General features: G+C 42.2%; 1 long non-coding RNA gene across 1 annotated transcript; it reads right to left on the minus strand.

The window, feature by feature from the left end:
* Nucleotides 1-4,386: 4,386 nt before the first annotated feature.
* LOC136359904 (uncharacterized) lies at nucleotides 4,387-12,080 on the minus strand. Its single transcript, XR_010743371.1, has 4 exons — nucleotides 11,675-12,080; nucleotides 11,050-11,110; nucleotides 5,468-5,572; nucleotides 4,387-4,490 (listed from the first exon to the last, which is right to left on the minus strand). It is a non-coding gene; the product is annotated as an uncharacterized lncRNA (long non-coding RNA).
* Between the last annotated feature and the right edge of the window lie 8,606 nt (nucleotides 12,081-20,686).

The raw sequence follows: 20,686 nt of genomic DNA on the forward strand, positions 1-20,686 counted from the left end.
TTGCAGAAGCACCAAGAGCCCAGCTGTGATTCACACAGCAGTGGTACTCCTGGACAGCAAGAAATTGGGCTGAGAACAGAAGAAAAAAAATTATTTAAAGCTGTTCTCAACTATACACTTCCTAAATTAGTTTTTTTGGCTCCTGGTTGCTTTTCCACCGGTGTCCAAGCAGATGACTCTGGCATTCGGGATTCACCTTTTCTGTCAAGGGTGTCATGAAGGCAGCTAATCCATAAAGAAACTTAGGAAGAGCTGAATTTGTTGACTAGAACACAATGTCACACAAGAATTCTTTCCTGGTTTTTAGCACTATTCTCTGCGTTTTCAAGACAGGACAAAGTACATCAGTGCCACGGCAGGGCCACCTTACCCAGAGGTGGGAAAACAGAGACCAGCAGACCTCACACAGAGATGGGAAAGTATGGACTCGGAGATCTCCAAACAGCTTTTTTCCTTGCTCTCACCACCATGTTACACGTGTAAAGTACAAGTGGGCATAAAACCTTCACATTAACATCATTCAAAGCCCAGCTCTACCCTCACACTGCTCTTTCCTCTGGAGTCCATCCCATCCTCCTCTGTGCAGTTATTTATATTTCTTCATGCTGTCCTTTCCGGCAGGCTGTTCTACTTAACACCCTCCCAGCAGAGCATTCCCAGCAGGACCTCTCTGCAGCAACACTGCTTTTAACCTACCATCATAATGACCATAATTTACTGCCATTGTATTTCTACCCCCTCTCAATGTTAAACATTAACCTTGGGCCCACTATTGACTGCAGAAGGCATCTGCTGCAATCATATGGGAAATACTGGGCATTATTTTGCTCTTCAGGAGATGGAGGCATACAGAGGTCCATGCTGTGTTGTTTAGGGGTAGAGCAGAAAATGTCTGTGCATAGCCATTTTTAAAATCAGCCTTTAAATTGAGCTTTCATAACTTCTGCTTCCAAAGGTTCGTTCAGTAAAGCACTAAATCTTTTCCACAGCCGTAGAATTCAGAAAGCACAGAAGTTTCCTTGATGATCAACCTTGTTAGCTTGAAGGACCTATTCTTTCAGAGTCCTCATTGTGTGGCAAGAAGAAAGAAGAAATGAGCTCTTGCAAGTAAAAACCCTCCTTCTGTTCAGGTTTGAATACAGAAAAGGTCACTGCCCCTGAAGGCTTGCCTCTCTCTTTTCCTTTTCTTAGACCACATAAATAGAAGAGTAACACCAGCCCATAAGCTGAATACATCAGGTTCTGATCATACACCAAAGCTTTTGTAACACATGAAACTCATATTTGCTGTCACGTGCATGAGGTGTCGCATACACATTAATGCTACACAGGATTGAATGGGAAGATTCTTGTCGTTCTGTGGCGTGCATCTCCCATACATAATCCCAAACAACACTTTGCCCTGGGAAGGAAAATCTGAGAATGTTTTGAGCTTTTTTCAACCTGCAAGCTGAAGGCTGGTGGTAGGATTAGTAGGTACCAATGGAAATACTAGCAAGTGGGAATCCTGAAAAAAATCTCCTTTTCCTTTGTCTTCAAAAGTCTTAACAAGCCTGTCTCTCCCTGCTTTTATCTCATCCAAACTTACCAGCAAAATCCCTCCCATCAAGTCATCCATGACTTCCAGCCTTCTTTTACTTTTTTGGAACACTTACCATACATAAAAGCAAGGTAGATCTAATTGGCTCATCCTCCTCTCCTTCCCTGTGCAGCTCACAGTGGCAGACTAGAGGCATCCCACAACAGCATCCTTCACATGAATGCATCCAGCAACTGGAGAGTGGGAACTCCCACCCCTATTTATTGTACTTGGGGGCATTTAAATATCCCATGATAGTCCTGTTTGCAAACCCAAACTGTTTATGGTCAGAGCAGAAAAAAATCTCATTGTTCTCCCATGTAATAGGGATGCAATTTATTTCACATTTTTGGGGATGGAAGGGACATTAAGTATTATCCAGTTCCAACTTCCCTGCCATTGTCAGGAATACTTTTTTCTGCATAAAGTTGTCCAAAGCCCCACCCAAACTAGCCCTGAACATCTCCAGGGCTGTAACATCCAAAACTTCTCTGGGCAGCCTGTGCCTCTGCCTCACCACACTCACAGTAAAGAATTTTCTTCCTAACAGCTAAACTAAATCTATATCTACCATCTTTCAATTTAAGCCATTCCCCTTTGTCCTGTCAACACACACTCTTGTAAAGTCCCTCTTCATTTCTCTTGTAGCCCTGTAGGTGCTGGTAGGCTGCTCTAAGCTCTCCCTCTCCCTTACCTCTCCCTCTCCTCTCCTCTCCTCTCCTCTCCTCTCCTCTCCTCTCCTCTCCTCTCCTCTCCTCTCCTCTCCTCTCCTCTCCTCTCCTCTCCTCTCCTCTCCTCTCCTCTCCTCTCCTCTCCTCTCCTCTCCTCTCCTCTCCTCCAGCCTATTTTCACTGGAGAGGTGCTTCAGCCCTCTGAGCATTCTCGTGGCCTCTTGTGGACTCACTTCAGCAGGTCTCCATGTCCTTCTTACGATGGGGATTCCAGAGCTGGATGCAGCTCTGCAGTTGGGGTTTCACCAGAGAAGAGGAGCAGAATCCCCTCCCTCATCGGGTCTCTTTCTTTTGTACCCTTTGGTGAATATATTCAGTTTAATCACAATGTCCCTTGTCTGTTCTTTTTATCTTCTCTTTTGTATCTTGCCAACTTTATATCATTGTGAAGTGTTTGGATTTTTCGTTGGAGAAAAGTGAAGCCAAAGGCATTAAATATGTTTGCCTTCTCTAGGGCATCTGTACCACTCCTGTTTCTCATTAGATAATGGGCTTATGCCTGCTCCTGTCTTTCCCTTACTTTACTGTATTTATAGCACCTTTCTCCTTGTATCCTAACACTCCACACTGGTTGTAATTCATTTAGCACGGAAACCTTTGTGCCCTACATGCTTATTTTATTCCTTGATCTCATTCTCAGTAATGTGACCTCATTCTCCTTTCAAAAATTATTCTTCTGGGACTCTCCTATCCTTACCCTAACCTCTGGCTATCCACAGTGGGTAGAGGTGGATCTTTTACTGCAAGCAATTTCCTCTGGCTCAGTGCTTGCTGCCCATGAGGGCAGCTCCTTGCCCCTGGCCCTGCTGAGAAAACCTTGTCAAGATGTGAGGTCTCACTCAAACAGCAAGGCTTTATCCAGCACACAGCACTTAAGTTGTTCCAAATCCTTCCAGCACCCACAGGAAGGGGATGTGCCCCATATAGAAGATGAGGGCAATGATTGTCCCTTGCACTCAGTACTGGTGAAGTTGCACCTTGAATTCTGGATTCAGTTTGGAGTCCCTAACAGTGAAAAGGTATTGAGGTGCTGGAGTAAATCCAGAGAAGGGAAACGGAGCTGGAGAATGGTCTGGAGCACAAATTTTCCAAGAACGGTCTGAGGGAAATGGAGGTGTTTAGCCCGGAGAAAAGGAGGTTCAGGAACTTACCACTCCCTACATCTCCCTGAAAGGAGATTGCAATGAGGTAGGGCTCAGGCTCTTCTTTTCTGTAACACGCGACAGGATGAAAGCAAATGTCCTCAGGTCACACCAGGAGAAGTTTATATAGAATAATAGGAAAAATTTCTTCTCTACAAGGGTAGTCAGGCATTGGAATAGGCTGCCTAGGGTGAAGTCACCATCCCTGGAAGTGTTCAAATGTGCATGGAGGTGGCAGCTGGGGACATGGTTTGGTGGTGAACATGGTGGTGTTGGGTTAACAACTGGACTTGATGTTTCTATGTTTCTATATATCAGGGATATGCCAAAGGAGATCCTCTGTATCCCGTGTTGCTGACGTGTTGTGACAGCCAAGGATGGGAGATGATGGGCTTCAATCCCACCAGCAAAGGACAAGGGAGCATCCAGAGACAGGTGAGCAGGGCACTGCAGAAAAGTCTCTGCCCCAATCGATGAGGAAAAGCCACATTTGTTCTCCAGTGTTCATGCCTAATGGATACCTTAATGTCAGCTAGACACTTGGTTTTCTTCTGCAGCAGAGTTGAGCATTTGCCTGTGCAGATTCTCTGCAGCAAAGTTAAAAGGATGCAGGTCTGCCTTGCTCCACTCCTCCTCCCCACTCACACAGGAACCAACACTTCCCAAAACCACCTCTGTAAAGTCTGCATGGAATTAACACGACAACAGGGGCTGTAAAAAAATATGTTTAAAACTTTAAAATAGATATCAGAATCATCTGACATGGAAAGCCCCATGGTATGGATAACTCAAACAGCACCAGGAGCTTTGTATATGTTCTGTCAGTGTGTGCTGCAGAAGGGGGATGTTGGAGCAAGAGAGTCTCACCCATATTTTGACTTGCTGAAGACATGAGGGGGTTGTAGCCTTACCTGTGCCCACCTCAGTGCTCAGCAGCTCCCACGCTGAAGTCCCTGCAGTATTCTGTTGTACCCAGCAGCAGCTGAAATGCCTTAGGCCCCTTTCATGCAGCCTTAGTGGGGGTGGCCCTTGGAAACACTGTTAAGGGAATAACTAAAAAAAAAAAAAAAAAAAAAAAAGAGAAAGAAAGAAAAGAAGCAGAAGATAAGGAACTGATCACAGCCCCACTACAAGCAGGCCACAAAGCAGCCCTCTAGGTAGGACATCAAAGACTTTCTCTGTCCAGTTTGGGTTTGGTGAAAATTACAGTGATTCTGCTAATATTTGACTTGGTCTCTGCAGGTAGCTTTCCTCCACAATACAAGTGGAGTAAAGTAATTTGCAAAACGCTTGTAATTGCATTGATGCATGCTGGCTGTACTGACCATGTGGGTTCTTTGGGAAGTACCTCAATCAAGGAAGTGCCTCCTCAAAACTTTTCCTCTCTGAGATTGCAAGGGCTCAGGACTCAAAAGCTGAGGGAAGGGAAAGCTGTTGTGATTTCTGAAATAGGGTGTTCTATTTCAGGGCACCTGGAGGCAGATAGCTCCAGAGAGCCCTGTCTCTGTCATTAGAGACCACAGTTAATGCAGGGCTGAGAACAGAAATCAACAACACTCATGGACCCCTCTTCCAGCTTTCCTAGATGAAAACCTGATTCTAAAATATTTTAAAGATGAGCTTTTATAACACTCACTTATCACATATATGTCTGAGTACTGTGGTGTGTTGAAGCATCAGTTTTAATATCACAGCACCACTCTCCTGCTGACATGTCCCTAAATGATCTCAAACCTCTCTTCATCCAGAAAAGGTTGGAGGTTTATGCCTTAATTCCTTAAATTCAGATAAACTCCAAGGAGTTTCCCAAAGTCAGCTTTGAGCCTGGGGGGAGATCACAGGGCTGGTTGTTTTTCAGCCCACAGCTGATCCAGGGCCTGGTTGCTGCCTGTCTCACCCAGTGAGACCTTGGTTGAACCAGCCTGGCCCCACCAGCTACCGTATCAGGTTGTATGAATGCAATCTAAATTCAGCAAGCAGCCCTAATGAATGCTCCTCATGTTTATTTGACTCACCAAAGATATGCATCGACCTAAGTAGTAAATCTCATCGTTGCATAGGAACTACAGGGATCAGTTCCTTTCCAAATGTGTCCTGGATAGAGCCCAAGATATCCAGTACTGTGGGGAAAACACATATTGAGTGTCAAATAAAAGCAACAGCGGCTCTGCAACAAATGGCAACTTCCTCTTGGAAGAGTCAAAGATGGCTGTGCCTGCTGATGGTTTTAAATGTGCTTTCAGAGTATTAATAGAGACAATTTAAAATAGTTCCTCTCACTCCAATTCCTGCTTTAACTCATACCCAACTGCTAAACACATTGTGGCTGCTCCTGCTAATACACTCTCTAACAAATCACAGCCATGCATAGGTTTCCTCTCAGTATTTCCAATTTACTCTTTAATGAGAGACAAATGTGTCTTATTTGTTGACTGCTTAATGAGTCTGAAAGAATTTCCAGGCATGCAGTGGGATGGTACTTATTAGAGCTGCTTGCAAGTTGTTTTATTTGCTTAAATCCGTGGCCATAGGATATTCACTGGCACCGAGATGTTGGACTGGCTGGTGCAACACTAACATGTAAACCAGTACATTATGTAAAAGAAATAGAAATTTGGTAAGACTGTTCCCATTCACACTTGACAAGAGTCAGAAACCAACATATTAAACTGACAAGATGTACATATAAATAGTTGCTTTGCTCGTATAGTTGTAGTATAGTAATTGTTGTCTGGCTTCCCATCATAGAAATTCACTGAGTAGCTGGCAACTTCAGGTCTGTTGAATTTCATGCTCCTGAGGTTTACTATTAATTATTCAGAGGGACTCTTTGTTTTGGTGGCTATGCAAAGGAAATATGCCTCTTTGTGGATTTGTACATGTATTTTGGATTGGAATTTTTTTATGATTTTTTCTGAGTGTGAAAACTCCATCAGGAAACATTTCCAAGTGCAGACTTCCTGACGTAAGTATTTATATTATCACCTGCCTTTCCACCTGCTCCCAGCCACTGGGTCAGAGGTAGGAAGCATGGATTAAGGGCTGGGGACAAGGGGAAATGCAGCAGGGAGAGAAGCTGAGTGGGCTGAGCCTGAGGCAAGGGTACTGGGGGCGTGAGAACAGCTGGAGGAGTTGAGGGAGGGCAAGGCATGCAGTCATGGGCAGGGGATTTGTAAAAATATAAGATAAAAAATTTAATTTGGGGTAGGATGGAAGCAAGCTTTCATTAGCAAATCTCTTGGTGTCCATCACTCTTCCTTCACAAAGGAAGGGTGGTTTGTGGGTGCTGGGTTTTGTGCAGGCTGTGGGCCCGTGGCTGCAGACATTGCAAAGCAACAAAGAGCCAGATGCGGCGAGTTTGATCAGAGTCAGATGGGGTTTTGGGGAATAAAGCACCCCAAAATAGGTGGTCATTGGAATAGAAACAAAAAGAGAAATTGTACATTGACCCTGAATTCATGTGCAAGAAAAAAAAGGAATAAATCCCTCATTTTTCCAGCATGAAAACCTACACTGTTTTTAGAGACTAAAAGGCCTTAGATCTTATTGCTTTGTCTTTCTTACTGCTAGCAGGGCATTCAGGCTTAAGAAAACCATTAAGGATATGCTTTCTCAGGGTATCCGAGGCTTCTTGCTGTTCAATAACAGGGGAAAAAATTGAATTAATATTATTCTGTTGGTTTCACAAACTGAGAGAGGGGACTTTGAGGTTTTCCTCTCTTAGAAAACTTTTACTTTTCAGATCTCAACTGTACCAAAATTACCCACATTTACTGCAGAATAGCCCTATCAGTGTGTAGCATGTATTTGAAATATAGAGGCATGCCAGATGAAAACCAGCAGTTTGAAATCAATGCACCAAGAGAAAAAGGCAAGGATCAGATCAGACCCTCTGGGCTGGCTGCTGGCAAGCCTGCAGCATGTGTGTGCTCTCCCCTCTACTCCCAGTGCCCTTGATTTCTCAGGCTGCTTTGAAAGACAAAAAGAAAGTTGGTAATCATACACCGACAGATGGTTCCTTGGTTAGTTACTCTTTATTTAGATGGAAACAACTGCAATTCGTCAGCTTTTTTTTTTTTTTTTGCCTTTTTTTTTTTTTTTTTTTTTTTAATAGCTACATCATGGTGAACTTTCAACTCCTAATCTATTTCTAAGAAGTATTGTGTGGCAAGCATCTATTAATAACATACCTTGGGCTGACTGGAAATTTCCTTTTCTGTATTCATATTCCAGCCTTTGAGTTGTTTTCACCCAATTTTGTGTCACCTTTCAATGACAGAACTATCCAGAAAGTTTTCCAGTGGATGTCATATTAAAGATATTGCTTACATGCCTATAAATAGAACTTAGATCTTTATTTCTTATTCTTGTACTTTCTATCTTTATCTCAATTGTGAATTGATAGCTAATGAACTGTTTGTTTCTTATTTTGATCATGAACAATTTTTTTTAATATTTGGGGGAAATATGCTTGTATCACCTTCCTACACATATAAGATGTTAAGCTGTATCTGTGAATTGTCCTTTTGAATAGTATTTTAGAGAACTCTATATGCATTTAAAGTTAAGAATGTCCAAAAATAACATTTCTAGATGAAAGCCTGAAACAAAGATTTGGAATGATTGACTTAAAATTGAAGAGTGGCTGTCAGCAATAAATGGGAAAAAAACTTGTATTACATACCTGCTCATGCCTAGAGGTTCATCTTCCTTTTGGCCCTTTTGGGTTGATATAGGATTTCACTGCATGTCTTAGACCCAAGCGAATAGTGATTTCTTCAAGATTCACTAATTAAAGGAAAATCTTGTTTAAAAAAATATGAACAATGAGACATTCAGATTCTTTGGGGGCTTTTGTTTCATGCTTCTTGGCATCCATCATTACAGGCCTGCAACAGAAATATTGAGTGCAAATAAATCTGCAGATGAAGTCGTGTCCAAATTTTCTTTTACAAACACGGGGCAGACTTTCACTGATACATGTTTTCCAGCAGCACAAACTCAAAATATCAGAATTACTCGGTTTTTCAGGTATTAAAATGGATTGGATAAAAATTATTGCTACCTTGATCTTTCAAAAATACATTAAAATATTTTAGATTTGAAAAACAGAAGGGAACCATCTCTATGCTTAATTACCATAAGGCACTTAATGCATTTGTGGCTATTCGCTTTTTAAGGAATAATTCTGAATTTTTTGAGGGGAAAATCTCAGGGAAATTCAAACGGTCAATTTAATGTCTTTAATTCTGAAAGAATGCAATCAAAATGTGCTCTAAATTATTTTCTATTTGGACCTGATCTATCTCTAGTCTATAGCTGACCATTTTCAGGTCACTCAGTACTATGCAAGTTCAACTTGGAAATTCTTCCCTTTTTCATATGCTATTAACATTATCAAATTTCTGCCTTAAGCTTTGTTTTTTAACAGGCAAAGCAAAAGGAAAAGTCCCTTTTTCACAGGGTATACCACACTGCTGGCCTTCTAGACAAAAGCTGTGTACACTGATTACCCATGAGGAGCAGCATGCTGTCAGGAGATGGGATCTTTGGCATGAACAACTCCCTTCCTTCCAAACTGCTGTCTTCTTCATCTCCCTTTGACAAAATGCTCTCGCTGATAAACCCCAGCAGGCAACTGAGCATTCTCTCTATTCTTTTATCCTCAGTTCACCTGTCTTGGCTTGAGCTGGCCCAAGTGCTGCTGAAAGGGACTGGGATGATGCCATGTTTTTGCATGGATAAAGAAGATGTCATGAGAAGATTCAATGGGAGGTCCCTTGGACAAACATATCCAAAGGCCTGGACCACTGTTTCAAGGAATCATTTTGTGCACGTCCTCCTTGCAGGAGAGCTCAAGGTAGCCAGGACTGCTGACCTTCTCCAACTCCTCATGGTGTCCCCAGCACTCAGCTCAGAGATCTCCCCTGCAGGCACCTGCCTTCCCCTGACTCCCCAGATCCTCCAGCTGCCCTCCTTCTCCTCCTCTTCCCCTCTTTGGCACTGATCTGAAACCCCCATGGGTCACACAGTGGGCAAGGGGATTAAGGCTGGGATTTGTAAAGATGATGCCTTTTTAGAGAGCTTAATAGGCCAGATGCTCAGCTGAGGATCAGGCCATCTGTCCATTCAAGCCCTACCTGTACAGCAGGTTATTGCTAAGAGAGAGAAGGTGACAATTTGGGACTGCAACCTCTAAACCCAGGGACACAGCATCCTCCTGACACAAAAAAAGCTTGGAACAGAAAATGGCAGATGATGTTCCTGTCTGATATAGGCACGAGTAAGAGAGACACAAGCCCAACTGCATGCATGGCAAAGGACTTCTTTGCTCTTCCAGCAGAAATTAAGGAGCTTGAGAGTCAGCAAACCCCATAATTATGCTCACTTTTAAATCCTTCACTCTACCAGAGTATAGCGAAGTGAGCCCCATCCCCCCATAAATGAGAATCAGGCCCAGTCTCCAAAGCCAGCTGCTGCTTTAGTGCAGTGATCTGTCTCCATACTCCCTGATAAGCAGTCTATGCCCCGTGACTTATAATAAAAGAGAACGATGGTCCCTGCACAAACCCAGAGAAGAGGTATTGATTTGCAAATAGTTTAAAAGAATATTCAAGGGTCATGAGCTGACCCTTTTTCAGCTCTGACATTTTATATCAGGGGGGATCCCATTGAGATGGGAATTCATATCCTAGACATTGTTTTGTCCTGTTTCATAAATAAGTTGAATAGCTTAATTGATTGACACACACTGCACTTTCCCAGCTTCCTCAGGCTCAAAAGTACACTGCTGTTTTCTGCCATAAATAATATGAACTTTCAATCAGCCGCTAGGCACAAAAAGGAACTGAAAATTCTTCATACAATAGCTGCAATCTGGCATACGAGGCACTGCAGGTCTAAAGGGAGAACAGTATTTGATGTCACCAGGTATCCTTTTTTTCCTGTGGCACCAATAGCATTTTCCTACCCAAACAACACACATCCTAAAGAAGCACCCAGGGGCCCCTGCAAGGAGGAAGACAAGTTTGTCCTGGAGTTTATGTGTGGGTTAAGAACCTGGTTTGCATTACTGTGAACACAACATGGAACCACATGCTGGACCATGAAGTCCAGTCCCTTGGAAATGCTGGTACAAGATCCCTTAATCTCTCTTAGATTTTGATCCAACTTCATCTCAACCTGAGTGACATTTTTCTCCCCCAAGCCCCCTACTTGTCCCCAGACCTCACTCCTATGACTATTACAAATCATATCCTAATTTTCAATCCATGCTTATTTGTGTTCAACAGAGATCAATCTGTTCTCATGTTTATACTTTTACTTAAACAGTTCTTTTCCTCCTTGGTTATTTAGTCCCCAGTGCATTTTGTTTTCATTGCTCCTCCTCTTCCTTGGTTGCACTAAGGGAAATGAGCTACACATTTTATATCTCCTATTTTTAATACCATTTAATGGCCTTTTCAGTAATTCTGGTGACTTTTTGAGAGCTCTTGGCTTAGATATAGCCCACACTTTCAAAAAACAGATGCAAAAAGAGTGTGAAAGTGTTAAGGACTTCCTCTCGAGGAAGGAAGGTGTGGATGTAAGTGCTTACCTTCAGTTGCCCAAGTTGGAAAATGTTAGCTTCTGACCTTCTTGTGCTTTAATTTCCTCATCTGTAAAACAGAAAGAACAACACAGACCTCAAAGGGGAGTAATTAAGTTTTCCAAAGTGCTCCAAGATCTTCAAGAGAAAAGTTCAGTTCTAAATGTGAAGCTCTTTTGTCTGTTGTTCTTTACTTGTTACTTCTTAAGCAGTGCAAACCCTGGAGTGAGGGCACTGGGCCAGACTAAAGCCAAGGCAAGTTCCTCCATTGATTACAGTGGGAACTCTTTATGCAAAAGGTTTCATAAGCATCTGTTGCTAAGACAAAGCAACAAACACTGGGAGAGACAGACTACTGACTGAAACCATTGCAAGGCCAAGTGAGAAGATCATTATTTTTCTTTAGAAATAGCAGCAAACAGTTAAATCTATTTTTCTTGCTTTGCTTCAGCAGAAATTTCTCTGAGGATGATCACCATACGCATCCTCATCTGTAATTAATAAATGTTTGGAAGGACACTTTCCCACTCAACATATGAAATTATAGATGATCCCTTAATTCCCCAGACATTTGCAAGCCTTGTCTTGTCAGAATTGAATTTACTACAGCTGATTACCCTGAGAATGCACTGACCTTCTTAGCTCCTGCTGTGGTCTTTATTTTTTCCATGGTAGATAATATGGGGACCAGAAACTGGGGACTTGGTAGTAGGGATTATGTGATACTAATGAGACAGAGCTTATTGTTGATGTTAACTGTTATTACCACTAAAAAAAGTGCACAACTCCAGACAGATGGACTTCACTTTGTTACACCAGGAGGGAGCGAATGCATTTTGACAGTAGCAGCATCTATTTAAAATCTGGACCACATCTGGTGCCTCTCTGAGGCAGACCATATCTGATCAATCAGAATTATGGCTCTTCAGGCTCCAGACAAGTTAGAAGAAATTCATTATCTGTTTTGAATCCTGCTTCTCTTTCATCTATTAAAAAAAAAAAAAAAATTGTCATTGGACCCATTTAACTACTGAAAGAAAAAAAAATAAAGGACAGTAATTAAACTAGCAAGCTCCACATCTGAAGATATGATTAATTCTTTGAAACACAGTGCATGTAGGTACTTGGCTCATGCTAGGCTTCAGTCAACAGTTTCTTAGCTGATGAAATAGATAGCCTAGCACTTATCTCCATTTCTGGTTAATTCATAAACTCTTGGAAATACCCGCATGAATTTCTCCAAACTCTGTCAGAAGTCAATATTTGTCTTTCAGTAATATTTAGCCCCTGGGCATGGGGCTTGAGAGTTACCACCTTGAGGACAGCAGTGTCTCCATGGGACCTTTTGCTCCCAAGGACGTCATCCTTGTCCTGTGTATCCCCTTCTGGACCAGCAGTTTCCAATGTGGAAAATTCACCCTAAATGCTGTGAATTCTTCTGTGTGTGGTCTGTTGAACCCAAAAAGTGGTGAGAGCCTGGGCTTACAAATAAGCAAAAGTAGAATGCAAAAGGATCCTGTTCTGGATCACTTTAATTTCTTCAGTTCTTTCTGATTACAGAGTATCTTCTTGCCTTTGCTGATGAGCATAATCATCACACCCACTAGAACTCAGCCTCTGAAGTTCTTATCCCTGCTTCCATCTTTACCAGGTTTTAAGAAGACAGTTCAGAAACAAGCCTTGTGAAAACAATTGACTTATATCTCCCTCATTCACAAATTTTCAAACAAAACTTTTATAAAAAGATAAAGCATTTTATAGGTAAAGTTAGTGAGAATAACTGAATTTAGTGAGAGGGTGAAGAAATACAGGTTTTATGTGCGTAAGTACAACCTTGGAAGAACAATTTAAAATGCTTGTCAACATTTGCGAAATATTTCTCAAAATTCTTTGTCAAACTGTTATTTTTAATTCCTGCTAATGAAATCCAGGGAAATTATCTACTTTTTTGAGTGAGGAGGAGGCAGTGACTTCCTCCTTCCAGAGGAGAATCAGGTGTGCAAAAGAGACCAAGGCTGGCATTAATTTCTTCTGTAGAACTGATAGCTCAGGAGCAAATGATTTTGACTGCTTGTTGATCATGTCCAGATGGGTAAAGCACAAAATGAGGTTATAATAGCTGCCTGCCTCAATGCTGAACCACCCTCAAAATTAGGTGGGGCACCTCCAAAGCCATTTATCTACCATGGGTGCAGGACTGTCATGGGAAAATTGACTCAGGATGATATATATCAAAATCTCCTGCTGGCAGTAGTAACTCCTCTGGAATTTCTACAAATCATGGATGACAATTTTCTAACCAAGAAATAAAAGCTAACGGTAACTAAGGTGGAAATGATTATGTTGGATCCCTGTCTGAGTCAGTTAAAAACACATGGTATTTCAACACAGCCAAGTTCACAAAGCTGAAACAAGTACAAGTCAGTTGTAAGGAGGGACTGAAGACTAAATGTGATGCATGCAATTAATAGTTTTTAATTTATTTAGCTAGATGTAAAAAGAACCAAATAACAACAACAAAATCAGACTAAAACTGTAAGCAAGCATGGTTCCAAAAATGTAGACTAGAAAAGGATGCAAAATAAGCAATAATAATGGATGGATGTTTAGAAGACAGATGTTGTAAACACTGAGAATATATCCTGGAGCCATAGAAAATTAATAAGGAAGCAAAGGATGCAAGGAAATATATACAGACAAAAAAAAAAAAAAAAGGCAGTAAGGAGCAGATGTTTGAGTCCATTGGGACCAAGAGTAACCCTAGTAATACTGTAAGCCCATGAAGAGTAAGAGCACCAGAACAGTCAGTAATAATGCAGAAAATCAGAAGTGTTTAATGAATGTGCATCTTCCCTTCCCAGGAGTAAACCAGGACCTGTTCATATCATAAGGAAAGAATGAATATTTTCTACTCATGCCATAATCAAAATGGAAGGAAAACAGTCACGACTAAGTAAGCTTTTAACAACCAGATATGTGGCACCAGGACTACTAAAAGTGCAGGTTAGGAAGTTCCTCTGGATGCTGCTTTTAGTAACTCAGTCCCAGCAGTGGTAGAAACATGAGAGAAAGCAAATACTATTGCAATGTTTGGACAGGGTGAAGGAAATGATCAAATAAGTATAAATCCATCAGCCTGCAACTCACTAAGGGTTGCAATAACAGAAAATTTTTACAAGACCAAATTACTAAAGATTTCAAGGAGGTACTCTAAATATTTTGCAATTTATGGAAAACAGAGCTTTTAAAAGTTGCTGTTATAATCACTGCCAAAGACAGAGAGAGATGAGACCTGTTGATTTCACTTGTCCTCATCTCCAGAAAAGATGGGAAATATTCTGCATATTCCCCAAGTAAAAAATATTTAGGGTTTAGAAAAATGTGAAACAAAATACAGACTTACTTTTTTTGAAAAATATTTGTTATCAATCTTAGAAGGATGAAGGTCTTAATTAGTACTTTTACCATTTGACCTAGTTTTTAATTTAAAATTACCAGCTGTAATTTGTAAAATTTTTATTTAGTTGTGGTGTTGAAGTAATAGTTTTTTGTCAGTATTCTAAGAATGGTTTAAGAGTTTAAGGCAGTGCAATCCAAAACACCTGTAGACACCCAGAGCTGATACAAAATACTCTTTTCTCTATTGTTACATAGAGAAATAGGCTTCACTAGGTTACAATAGGCTTCAATAATTAACCTCCGATATAAAGAAATAAAGAATTTGTGAAAGAAGTGGAAGAGAAACAGTCAATTCTAATTTCCACCCAAGTCAGAAAGAGGCATGAAGCATGGTTTCCAAAAATAACTGAAATGCTTCCTCTTTTTTTTTTTTTTTTCCTTTTAAATCTGTCATTTCTTTGCTGAAATAAGGCATATCAATTCCTTGAGGTGAAGAGATAAATTCCCTTTTTGTCCTGAACTTTCTGAAATAGTCCCCACTCCCAGATGGAGCGTGCAATGGCAGGTTACCGAGTTCAGGGAGTGACTGTGGCTCGTGCTGCCGATCGCTTTGTGCCACGGTTTCTGCATTTCCCAACAGCCCTTTCACCATATGGAGATGAAACTCACTTTCCATCTCTGAACCATCACACCTGCTTTAAAACTGTCTGTGACTTGAGGGCTGGGATTGAGATCCAAGATTAGGACATGGGAGCACAGCAAAATGCCCGAATTTCCATTGTGGTCAGTGAAAATGGAATTGACACAGTCTGAGAGATCTGGAGAGCTATTTTCCTGTAGAGTGCACTCACTCTTAATAGCAGGTTAAATTCCACACAAGTCCCTTTAGCATCTAATTTTTTCAGAGAAATTGATCCAGTGTTTTGCAGCAGGAAAACAGAGCCCTCTTTTCCAAGGCAATACTTCAATCTATGTTTCTCTCTAATAAAATTTCTCCCTAGGGCCACAGAGAAGGCATTGCTTGCTGCTTTAAAGGAAATGTTCTTTTAAAGACCCCATAGTTCCTCAGTTTTTATAAACTCCTCTGCTTCACAGCTCTGCACTCTCAAAACTTGATGTCTCATGGGTGCAGCTACACCATTATTTTTGCAAGCACCATTCAAGAATTAGTAAAACCAAAGCTTTGCATTGATATCAGTCCGCCTTTGGCTTTCTATGAGAATTTATCACTATCACTCCTTACTTCTAGATGTGCCCATTGACTCTCTTGAAGGAAGGAAAAGGACAGTCTTCTCCCAAATGCTGTGTGTGCCATTCCACCTCCAGCTGGGAAATAACATCGTTGGAGCCAGGCTTGCAGGGGTTGCAAATCCCTTGTACCAAGACTGTCCTGCTCAGACAGACAAAGCACAGCCAGCCCTGTCCTGTAGCAGAGAGCTTGGAAATGACAGCAGTTTTTGCTCAGGTCACCCTGAGCCATAACCTTCTGTGTGAGCTCCCCCATTTTCAAGAGCTGGGTGGGAGGTGCATGGCATGAGAATGCCTGAGGGAAGGAGGCACATTTGCACCACATTTCTGATCATCAAGATATGCTGCCAGGAGACTGTTTATGGGTACTCAGTTATCGCACTATGATTTGCAATATTCCAAAATACAGTATAAAAAAGGACCCCAAACTGAGACAATGCCCTGCAGCACTAACTCTGATGGTAGAAACAGATTTTCCACACCTGCTGACTTCACACCCAAACCCACATCTGTTGAATAAACAGTAGCAGGAATAAAAAATACCAGCTCTGGAGTTTCATCAACAATTAGAGTAAACTTGTTGTTATGTCAACAATCAGCTATTTTTGCTTGATGACTGTCATGCACATTCACATGAGAATGTCTCTGAGTTGTTCTTATCTGGGACAAGGGCATGATACAGGTGTAATTTTAAAGGCACTCAGATAACCTGACACGGATTGCTTTAAAAAGACTCCTCATGGTGGAACCTAGGCACAAAGTTATCTTGCTCATATATGTGGTATCAGCACATTTTCATCCCTGATTGAGTTTGAATTTTAATTACATCTAGTTAGACAAAATGAGATTTTAAGTGTGCTGACAGTCTTTTTGCTTCGCGAGCCATGCCAAATGCCAGTGATTAGCACCTTACCATCTCCTGATCTTAATCCTTAACATTTGTCTTCTAAGTCCTGTATTTCAGATTCTTTAGGTATTCTACAGAGCCCTACCTAATCTTCCCGTTTTAATGTTTTTCACTCACCTTCCACACATGCCAAGCATTACAATGCTTGCTGACTTGCTTAGCAATGCTTCCTTGCAAGACCCCAACACACTTGTCATAACCAGGTGTATAATGAAAATACTCTGTGGAAGAAAAAAGAAAACACTTCTTTTTCTTTTTTCTTTCAATTTGCTGAAATAGTGCATTTTAATTTGTTTATTAGAAAAATATTAAGCACAAAATGTTAACTGTTTTTATGGCTCTTACAAGAACATTAAAGCAAGACATTGAGCTGGACCAAGAATGCAACAAAGCATTATCATCCTAATTCCTAAACCCAAATAAAAATTCAAAATCGTGGCAGGAGTCAAGGTTCCTCCAGCTGATTATTACAGATTTCAGTAATCTGAGAACTTTAATGGACCTAGCCCAAACCCTTCAGCTGTTAAATCAGCCTACAAAAGAGAGCCCCTTTGCTGGGGTCCCCACTGAAGCACTGTCTGCCATCAGCTGCGGACAAGTCTTGCTGGGTCCCAGCACTGCTGGGACATGCTCCTCTTTCAAAGCCAGCCAAACCCATTTGTGTCACATGCTCTGCCTGCCCAAGACCATCCCCTTTCTGCCCCTGTGCCCATTTGGCAGAGCCCCCAGCCCTTCCTCCAGCCCATGCTCCTGTCACACACACAGATTGCAGCCTGAGCACCGTTTTGGCACCTCAAATGCACAACACCTGTTTTGAAGGTTAACAGATAGTGACAAGTATAATCACAGCTCCTGCTGAAGTTTTAGTCTGCCAGACAGCCACTTATGCTATTATTTTCAATAGTTTTTTCTCTCCACACACATAACCCATCACTTTTGCAAGGCAATGCCACAGGCAGCTGCATCATTCTCTGTTTTGCAAAGGTGGTCACCTTTCCTTAGACTCCCTCTTGATGGCCAGTGGCTCTCAATGCCATGCCATGGCATTTCTTTGCGATGTAACTCCTCAAAGGTCACCGCACAAGGATGCTCCAGAACCTTTACCCACCTTATGTTCATCAGGTGAGGTCATGCCTAGGGTTCTGTCCTCACATTTCACATTTTGAGGCTCTGGGGTCCGTGGCCAAGAGCAGTCACGAGCTGCCCCAGTTGTGGTCGTGCTGCAGGACTGGGATTGGAGCCAGGGTCACTGCCAGGGCAGGAGGGGGAGGCTCATACATCCTTGTCTAAAGGTTCCCATGACCAGAAAGATCCTCATAATATCAGTGCAGGGGGCTTTCATCTGTCAGTGAGCGTACTTTGACAGAGGTCTTCTCCCCAGGCAGGCAGCTGGGCTCCTCTCTTGTGCAGGGAGGAAGAGAGGGAAAACAGACTTTAAAAACAGGAGTGTAGTAACCCCCCTAGCTCCCTCAGCTCCTACAATGCACAGTTCACTGGTGTTCAGTCCTGCAGCCTCAGTGAGGACACAATTCTTGGCCATTACTGTGTGAGCAAAAACACTCTCCTAAACCTTTATATTTTCAGCATAAGGCTTCCAAAAACTTCAGACTAGAAGCAATTATTCATTTTGCAGTGCACCATTTTGATTTCATCTTGGCACAGAAAGGAGAAACCAAGCGTTCCCTTCCTTTCCTGGAAGAAGGTCTAAAGATACCTGTAACACATCCAAGGTCCATTTCAAGTTCCATCTCTGTTGCAAGCCCTGCTGACATGAACTGAGCAGCACTGACCCAAGTGGGGGTTCTTTCTTCAGGGTGTTTAACACACTCTGCAATTGAATCTCTGGGGCAGAAAACAAACATTGGGCATGGTGGATGTAACCTGGAAGGACAGCGGATATAAAACAGGTGGTTTCTTCACAAAACAGAGGCACACAACTTTTTGAAAAGACCTTTATTTTTTCCATTAAACTGAAAAAGAAAGGAGACTTTAAATACTCATTTGAGGGGTCCTTAATTCTGTCACCAAAAATAAAACAAATACAGTAGCATGGAAAATGGCCATGATGAGATGAGAATCTGCAGCACTCCTCTCCAGTGAAATCCATTGCTCATTTCTACTGGAGCTGATGTGCTTTCTGTAGGACTACACAAAATAGGTAGCCTTGTCCCCATCCCATGAGTGGGGACAACAGCCATGTTTAGCAGGTTTGCAGACAGTGACAGGGACAGCACTGGTATTTTCATTGTGGAAAGTCAGAGGCCCAGGATGTGGCTAGAAATAAATTATATTACTGGTGCTTATGATGTACCAGCATAGGCGAACTCAGAGGACTACTTCCTTTGGGGTGGGAAGGAAGGATACGGAATACGTTTTTTCTCTTTGCTTGCTTCCCTGCTACCTGGGATGCAGATGAGCATTCTCCTAGTTTTTGGGGAAGGTAATGTTTTCTCTGTAACTTTCTGGCAAAATACCAGTTTGGGGAATCCACAGTTTCCCTGCAGAGAGGAAGCTGATGGCAGCCCAGATTCCAGTGGCCTCTCTTACTTGCTCTGAGTTAAGGAAGTTCACAGGCCTGCACAGAGGGGGTAGTCGTGGGGTGGGGAACCTGGAGTCATCAGATGCCAAAACCTTATGCCAGCTTTTCCTGACCTAAGGTTGCACTGGGGATACTTGGAGGCATCATATCCCAGAAGATAAACAGAGGGGCTTGGCATGGGAAGTGGAGCTGAGGTGATAAACAGCTGTCAACAACAAGCCCAGATCCCACCTGCCCTGTGCAGTGAGAGGGCGGGGAGAGAGCAAGGAGAACAGGAAGGTGGGATCAGCTCCTGTGCATTCCAGAGTGGCTTCATGATGCAATTGTCTTCAAGAGATGGGAGATCAGCTTGTCTTACCTGGCGTATTTCCTACCTGGACCACGGGGTGGGAGGGGAGTCATGGAACATGACCAAAATTGCAAATGGTGGGAGGTTCGCAGAAGTTCATGATCCACCTGCCTCTGGTGTGGGACTTACACCCTTCCACATGCTAAAATGTTGGCCACTATAATGTATGCTCAAGTGGATACTGAGAACGAAGAAACAAAGCAGCTCAGCAAAACAATCTGCAGGAGGGAAGAGGTTATTTAAATGGTGTTTGCCCAGGCTCTGCACCAGCAATGCTGTGTTTGGAGGCTGACAACCCTACTGGGGGAGCAGTACAAGGTGAGAAGTTAAGTGCCAAGTTCTCATCAGCCTTTTCCAACCACAACACTGCAGCTAAATTTAAACAAAATCTGTTCCCGTCCATTCTGCCTGCCATGCTCTTCCCTGTCACACACAAGACAACCTGAATTTGATACATCCCCCAGGCATTCATTTATTTATGTATTTTCAACCTGTTCACCTAGTGACCACCCACCCCTCCAGAACACCCCACAACCTCTGGAGCAGAAAGTGTGCCAGGGGCACCCAATCACCACTGCATAGGAAAGGACAGAAAAATGCAGTAAATTTGCTGATGAGGTACACTCAAAATCTTCAGGAATTGTTAAGGGCCTGTAGGTTGTCCAGCTCTCAGATAGCTTGGGTAACCATGGAGTAACTTCTCCACTAAAAGTAAGGCTTGCACTTAAACCAAAGCTGTTCCCAAAGAGAGGATAACTTCACAAACTTTATTTTTTTCTGAGTGCAGATCTCCTTCGTAAATGCTTTTCCTTTTTCTGAGAGAGACAGAGGAAATGTCTGCTTAGACTTCCTGTGTCCTCAGCTGCAGGACAGGTCAGTGAAGAGCAATGAACAACCCATCAGCTGAGCCTGCGCTCTTAAATTCAACCAGCAATACCACATGAGTTTTCCCCATATCATATAATCAAATAAAACCAAATTTCCATTCATTTTTCATCCTGCACTAATGGCACTGGAATGACATGTAGGATCACACCAGGAAAGGTACTGCTGCAAAGTAAGGGTTTACTTTGCACACTGTACGAGATGGGGGTAGTTACCCATTTAATACACTTCTTTTGTCAGATATCAGAGGCAGAGCTTTTAAGAAAAAATCCGTTTACATACTGCCTATAACTAACACTGCCAGTTAAAATATTGTGTG

Source organism: Sylvia atricapilla, chromosome 4 (assembly GCF_009819655.1).
Source record: "Sylvia atricapilla isolate bSylAtr1 chromosome 4, bSylAtr1.pri, whole genome shotgun sequence".
Taxonomy (NCBI): domain Eukaryota; kingdom Metazoa; phylum Chordata; class Aves; order Passeriformes; family Sylviidae; genus Sylvia; species Sylvia atricapilla.